Genomic DNA, 8,479 nt, shown 5'->3' on the forward strand with positions numbered 1-8,479 from the left:
GCTATTAGTTAAAATACAGAAGTAATATAGAGGTGCAATAATATTTAAATTTATTACAGTTGCATTTTCTGAAATATATTTAAGTATTCAATATTTTATTTGTATCTGCTATCATAATGTTCCATAAGAAAATTATTATTGACTTCCGAGTCTGACGGAGGAGTGTGATGGTATAGAAGAACAGTCAACAAACTCCAGCAAAAACTGCAACAAAATGAAAGCTAAAAAAAAAATAAAATAAAAAATCTCTAGAGTTATCAACCATCAAAACAGCAACCATTTGTTGACACGTATCTGAAAATGAAAATGACATTGAGACATCTTCATGGTCTTCATATTTAAATCAACTATTATAGTAGCTACAAAGCATAAAGAAAAATGAGAAAAGCACTACCTTTCGAAAGCTGGTCACTTTCTTTATTTAGAAATTCTAACTTTATTTATTCTTCAACACTAACACATCAAGTATTAGTATTAAAAAATAAATAAAGTTAGAAGTACTTAATCTAACCGACAGAAAGCATCACTTAAAAACAGCTACACTCTATGAATACAAATTTTGGACGAGTATTAAGATGATTTTAGCAGATAATACAAATGTAAACTCTGGAAGAAGGAATTGGGTTGTCAGTCCATTACAAATATGTTTATTAAAAAGTTGCTGAAAAACCGCTATTCATTTGTTGTCAACATCATGTTCTTGATCAAGTTGTTAACGTATTAATAGAAAAAGAACTTGAAGAAAACAACACAATGCCCAACATCAAATATCCTTATATCACGGAACTTGTTAAGAATTACAAAAAAGATTAGGAAGAATTTGAAGAATGTTAAAGCAGTGATTACTAAAACAGCAGGATATGGCGTAATAATATGAAGTTTCTATTTTATCTAACTTCGGTATTCCGCTTTTTCAAAGAATATGTGTGTATATATATATATATATATATATATATATATATATATATATATATATATATATATATATATATATATATATATATATATATATATATATATATATGTATATTCATATATATATATATATATATATATATATATATATATATATATTCATATATATAAGTATTCAAATATATCTATCTATCTCTCTCTCTATCTATCTATCTATCTATCTATATCTATATATATATATATATATATATATATATATATATATATATATATATATATATATATATATATATATATATATATATATATATATATATATATATATATATATATATATATATGAAAAATCATGAAGACGTCTCAATTCGACGAAAGAGAGACGTCTATGGAATGTGTTAACTCATAGAAAAAAGACAAAATATTTACGTAATTAGGATGAGACTTCGCATGAGACTTCCTATGGAAAAGAAAAGCATGTTTATCATCTATGGAACATGTTTAACAACTGCGGACGTCCTAAAGAAAAACTCATACCCACTGGGATGTATTAGTTTCGGTATTTTTTTTTTGATTAAGTGGCTTATTAAGTGCCCGACTAGTTTCCATTGATAATGCTAACTAATAAATAATATTTAACCAAGTTTGAATTCTCACTTGCTTTAGAGAAAATAATTATTCATTAAAAAAAGACGATAATAATTAATCGAAAAATACTTATTTAAGAAGATAAATTCTCCGAAAACATGTAAAATCAAAATAAGTTAAAACATTAGTTATTAGGCTCTTATGCCTCTTTGTTCAAACTTCCAGCCCTATTTCGAATAAAAATCAATAATATCTTTCCTCATCGTTTTTAAAGGATAAGAAACGCTTCTAAAAATACAAATAATAACCTTTTGTACTAATCATATATCATTAGTTTGAACTTTTTACATAAACACAAAAAAATTGTATTTTTTATAAATAAATTTGTATTTAAACAAAATAATATATTTTTATGAATAAAATTGTGTGTTTTTAAAGGTTTATGCATTTTCATACCATTTATACTAATTAAATACGTCTACTTTTTATTTACAAATTTTGAACTTTTACTATTACTGCTAATTTTACTTTATTAAGTTATTAAGTCAAAGAGTTATTTCACTTAATTATGTGGAGCCATTAATACTAATTAGTATATATACAACCCCCAGGTTGAGGGTCGGCAATCAGCAATGCCGACCTAAATGCCGACCAAGAGTAGGAAATTCAGGTAATTTTGATAGTGATTGTAACTTTTTTTAATTTTAAGAGTATTGGATTACTTAAGATGTTTCATTTTGAAAATGGTTTCAACCACTTCTGTTGTTTAGTTATAAAGACATATGTGTTTTAATATTTTCAATACATCAACTTTTAATGAAATATGTTCTTAAAGTGTCTCTAAATTTTTGGCACCATAAAAAAAATCTTTTTTTCCTTTGTTGCGTTGACAAATTTATATTAAAATTTTAATTAGTGATTGTAACTTTTTTTAATTTTAAGTGTATTGGATTACTTAAGATGTTTCATTTTGAAAATGGTTTCAACCACTTCTGTTGTTTAGTTATAAAGACATATGTGTTTTAATATTTTCAATACATCAACTTTTAATGAAATATGTTCTTAAAGTGTCTCTAAATTTTTGGCACCAAAAAAAAAATCTTTTTTTCCTTTGTTGCGTTGACAAATTTATATAAAAATTTTATTTAAATTAAATCCCAAATCGAATTGATTTGAACAATTCATAAATTTTTATTTTGGTAGAAACGAGGAGAAAGAGGGAGGGAGGAGGGCAACATTAAACTGTCATTTTACAGTAAAATATGTTTTACTGTAATTTTAAGCGTAACAAAACTTTAAGGAAAAATAATAATTTAAATAACTTTTATTTAAAATTTCTTTAATAAATCCTAAAGTGAAAAACGTGGATCCAAATAAAACAGAACGAAAAAGTCAAAATACGAGGAAAACAAAGGTAAATCTAATATTTCTTTTACAAAATAGGCCATGTGAATAAAAAAGATAAATTTCTATCACTCAGTAATTGGTCAGTTTTAAATAAAATAAAACTTCAGCTGTTTTGCACCAATTTTCATTCACGTAAAGATAGGCAATTTACTGAGTAATTGCTTAGCTTTACGCTTAAATTTTTATTCACGTAAAGCTGACCAATTACTGAGTAAAAGCAGTTGCTTTTTTTTATTCAACCGGCATAATTAAAAAATTTTTTAGTCAACAATTTCTTTATAATTTAAGAAATATCTATATTATAATATAGATATAATAATACAACATAAATAATAGGTTATAATATATGTATTAGGTTTTTAAAGAAATTTAAAGGTCCAGAGTCTACTGTTTAGACTAATTTATTATTTTCCGTACCTATGATAATATTCAAACAAATGAAAAAACTTATTGAAAGGTTTTAATAACCTGTTTTTGAAATTAAGAGATATAATCATCGGAATACTTTTATGTATATATTTTTTTCAAGTTGTAAAAGATTTATTGCTATGTCTTTAAAAAATTTACCATATACAAATTTTTTGAAACGCAATGGAAACCCAGAGGCTATTCATAATTTCACAGACACCGTATCGGTAAATTTGCTGAGCAGAAATTTTTCATCCAAAAGACAAACATCAGAGTAGAATAATGTTAAAATAAGAGTAATTTACTGTTAAAAAAATTCAAGGAAGCAAGGAAAATCTATCGTAAAATTTTTACAACAACTTGAAAAAAACTTGACGCCCTTTTTTAACAGTATACGCACATACAAACACACATACGAACACACAAATATATATACATATATATATATATATATATATATATATATATATATATATATATATATATATATATATATATATATATATATATACATATATATATATATATATATATATATATATATATATATAGTTCTATAGATTGATGGATTTGGGAGTGCGGAAGGGAAAAAATGACTCTTATGCCAACAAAAACGTCACTTGTAACTACTTTTGATTTTCGTCCAACATTTGCATGATGTCAGAAAGTTAAAACCATTAGTTTAATTACAAATTAATCGTTTTTTAAAAAAATCGCAAAAGCGCAAATTTAATTGACCAGAATGTTTTTAAAAACATTCTGAATGTTTTTAATAATATAATAAATGTTTTCATATTTATTTTTTTAATAAATTGTTTTTGTTTTTTTTACTGTAAATCATTTGCGGAGTGTTGCTACATTGACTATCTTATAGCCTGACTCGCAAGGGTGTGCTGCTACATCGACTATGGGTTAGGTTGGGGCAGGCAGTCTCTCAAGTAATAAAAAGAAAATTTCCGGTCGTGCATTTTAATAATTACTTTTTGTCAACAAAATGCGGAAAAACTTTCTGACAACCAGTTAGGGGTTATATACATATATATACATTTATATATATATATATATATATATATATATATATATATATATATATATATATATATATATATATATATATATATATATATATATATATATATATATATATATATATATATATATATATATATATATATATATATATATATATATATGTAAGCTTGATATATGATAATTAACCAAATAAATTCAAAAATAGTCATAGCAGTAGAAAAATAGTCATAGAAACTAATAGAAAATCCAATAAATTATTTTTCTTAAAATGTTTTATTAAAAACAATATAATTACTAACAAAATACTAATACCAAATATTTTTTTATATATTAAAACTATTAGCACTAGAGGCCTTTCAAATAATCATCAGTAAATGCTGTTTTTTGTATTATTGCAAGAGATTTGTACTACAAACAAAAACAGTTTAATTTTCATATTGTTGCTATGGGTAACTATTGATTGTGAAGGATTGAATTTTAATTATAGACAGGAAATATGAATTAAATCTATCATGTTTTTGTTTGTGCAAATGCTTTTCATATGATAACAAAAAACTTGCGTTGTTAAGCTCAAGAAAGACGAAAAGTTGGAATTGTCAGATTTGTCTGGTCGACTCAAAAAGTATGAATATTATTCGTGTTTATATATAGGTCTACAAATGCTTTACATGATGAAGTTACATGAAGAATAGAAAAAGACTTTTGTCTTGTTTTCTTCTTCATGTAACTTCATCATGTAAATTTGTTTTGTTTAATAATTTGTTATGTAAAAATGCTTTCTGTTTTAAATGAAATATATTGTATTATAATACTTAAAAGTAGTTCAAACAAAACAGAATAATATGCATTATTTGATATACAGATCAAAGTGGATGGCAGCTAAACGACCTCTTCCGCAATAAAGCAGCAATCTAAGAGCAACAATACTGAAAGAAATTTGTAGTTAAGAATAATTTCATGCTGTACCGATGATGGTGTAGATGTCAAGCAACCTTTGTTTTTAAGCTAGTGCAACTCGGTATCGATGCTGTGTTAATACTGACGGATTCTTTTTACCGTCATTTTTTGTTTATAAATCAAAGAATTGATGATTGGATTTAAAGAGGCCCACCAAACATACTTTACACAATACCACCAGTTGGTTGGGTGGTAAGTAATCAATATGGCAGTTGCTCAATGAAATGTTTATTCCTCACATTCAAAAAAGTAGTCGTTATAATATTTCACTTTTGGATGGCACTAGTACACACATGTCATTAAGTTTAGCCTTAACGTGTAAAAAAAGTAATATAACACTTAATTGCGTTCCCGACCATTCATCTCACATTCTGTAGTCTCTTGATGTTGGTTTATTTTGAGATGTCAAAGATGTCTCCAAGCACAGTTGTATAGAAGCAACGAAGCTTACACTTTTACACAAATTTTTTCTGATTTTAAAAACACTGGGCTCTTTGCATTAAATAAAGACAACATTGAAAAATCACAAATTTTTCAAACTTAAAATACAAAATAAAATTACAAATTCTTCAAACTTAAAATACAAAAAAAAATTACAAATTCTTCAAACTTGTTATAACGCTTTAATAACATCATCAGCAGTTACAAAATCACCGCGCGGTTCAAGTTCTTTGCCTCAAACTGCTTAACAAACAGAAACCTTTATTGCGCCTGCAACACTAACTTCAATTTCAACTTAAATTTTTACTTCACAAGACTTAATTGTGTAAAAATCAGTTTTGAAAGACCTCTTTAAAAGCAATTTCAATTCCAAAATGCTTTTTAGGTGCTGCAAAAAAAGCCAGAAATGTTATAACAGTGGCTGCTTCAGCTTTTACAGAAGAAACATGGTTAAACCAGTTAAGAGAAGAAAAAGATGCAAAGCTATAAAAACGAACATTTGTTGAAATTGCAACAGAAACAGAAACTCCTGCCAAAAGAGCCGAAATAAAAAAGCGCAAGAGGTGCCCAAAGTTTTTTGAAAATAAAAAGCCAGAAATGCAAGTTTTATGGAAAACTTGAGAAAAATCAAGGGTTAGTGAACCTTGTCTCCCAATAGATATTTAAATAGCAAAGAATTCTTTTGCACAATAAGTTGCACAACCTAGTTTATAAATTTATAAGTTTTTTCTGTTTGTATTGTTATTATGTCTATATTTTAACAATAAAAATAAAAATAATGAATTTATCAATTTATCTATGTTTTTTCATATCATTTGGAAATGTCTGCTTTTAGAGACAATTTTCCCAAAAGCGGACACTTTAAAAACACAAAATCTTATTTTCCATAGAAACTTGAAATTAAAACTTTCTTTTTTTCCAGTTTAGAATTGCTCTAATAAACAACATACCAGATAAAAAAAATCCTACAAATTCTAAATATTAAAAAAGTTATTTAGCTTTTTGTGAAGAGTGTCCGGTTTGCTGTATTTTTACTCTTGTGCTTTTGTTTTTAATTAAGAATTTAAATTTGCAATAAAAAATTTTTTATTAGGAAAATAGATTTTTATTTTTGATGAAATATTGTAAGTTGTGCTATTTAAAAAAAAATGTGTATATTTTTACTGCTTTTAGTGGTAAAAGCTGGACTTTTTCACTGAAACAACATGTCTTTATTTTTTATTTATGTTGTTAATATTGTTTGGTAAGCAAGTTTAACTTAGTTTAATATAAACTGTTGTTAGTGCCCTTCAAACTCTAAATAGAAATAATAAACAAACTTTTTCATTGCAAGAAGTATTCTTTTTAAGTATGAATTTTCTTGATTTAAATCAGCTCAGCAAATTGTGTACCTTATGGTTGAAGTGTATTAATTGGAATCGTGGGCTCTCAATTCAATTATTGTGTAATTCAATTGTAAAACTTGGTGAATTTGTACTTAAGTAAAAATAGATTATTACTTAATTACTTATTTAACATTTGTTAAGTAAATAAGAGTTATATAAGTTCAAAAAAGCATCAAATTACACAATAACTAAATAATATAGGTTTAAACAAAAAGTCTGCCTAAACCTATACATTTATGCGTTTAAAATTAAAAAAAAACCGGTAAAGATTCTGTGTTTTTTATTACGTCTTTGAGGTGAACGTTTAAGAGCTGTCAAAATAACGTTTGCAGTGAACGTTAAGTAAACGTTTGCTGTTTGTTATTTAAACGTTCGCATTGAGCGTTCAAAAACTGTAAATCAGAGTTCAGAAAAGTTAGTTCATGTAACATTTGCAGCGAACATTAAGCAAACCTCAATGAAGGTTGTGGAAATTTTTTTTTACTGAATATTTAATATATGGATTTGTTTAAGAAACTGTGGTCAAAAAAATACTTTTCTTTATTAAAATTAATATAATTTGTCAATTCTTTTTAAATAGTTATAACTTGGTACTAAACGTTAGGTATTAGAGTGGGCTACAAATTCATGTTGGTTTCAAGCAACTGAGCGTTTCTGGACGGGTAGAGGGCGGACCAATCCATTATACACCGCCAATAAATGCATAATTTATTTCAAAAAAGTTTTTTTTTTGGTAAAATAGTTGATTTTCATATTATTTTTAGAAGTTGTTATTATTTGCTTTCAGACCACTACCAAATATGAAACTTATGGTGGGTGTAAGGGTGTTAACACACCCTAAAATGAAAAAATCTTTTCTATAAAATTTTTTTCTTTATTAAAAAAAATGTATTTAGTATCAAATGCTAAAGATTTATTTTACTACTATTAGCGATACACACATTGATTCAGTGAAATGGTGTGTGTGTGCCACTCCGTCCCACCAATCTAAAAATAAAATAAAATTTTTATATGCAATTTAGAAAAGGACTTAAATTGCTATTATATAATGGTATAACTATAAAATCTTTTACTCCATTACAGGATGCATCAAAGTATTCATTCTCTTTGTAAAAAGAGCATTCAAATCCCCCTCAAAATCTAAAAATATTATTTTTAAATTAAATTATTTTGAATTAAACCAATTATTACTTTTTGTCTTGACTTTTAGTAAATGATTAAAATTTTAAATTATATCTTATATAAATTATATAGACACGGCGAGAATGTAAGCCAGAGTCGTCTATCAAAAAAATTGCAAGTCACACCACTTGCAATACTTTATTTGCAAATCATATAACTTGCTGTAC

General features: G+C 25.7%; 1 long non-coding RNA gene across 1 annotated transcript; it reads left to right on the forward strand.

The window, feature by feature from the left end:
- Positions 1-4,856: 4,856 nt before the first annotated feature.
- LOC136074921 (uncharacterized) lies at positions 4,857-6,540 on the forward strand. Its single transcript, XR_010635561.1, has 2 exons — positions 4,857-4,969; positions 5,210-6,540. It is a non-coding gene; the product is annotated as an uncharacterized LOC136074921 (long non-coding RNA).
- Positions 6,541-8,479: the final 1,939 nt, after the last annotated feature.

This window comes from Hydra vulgaris, chromosome 01 (genome assembly GCF_038396675.1).
Source record: "Hydra vulgaris chromosome 01, alternate assembly HydraT2T_AEP".
Lineage (NCBI taxonomy): Eukaryota > Metazoa > Cnidaria > Hydrozoa > Anthoathecata > Hydridae > Hydra > Hydra vulgaris.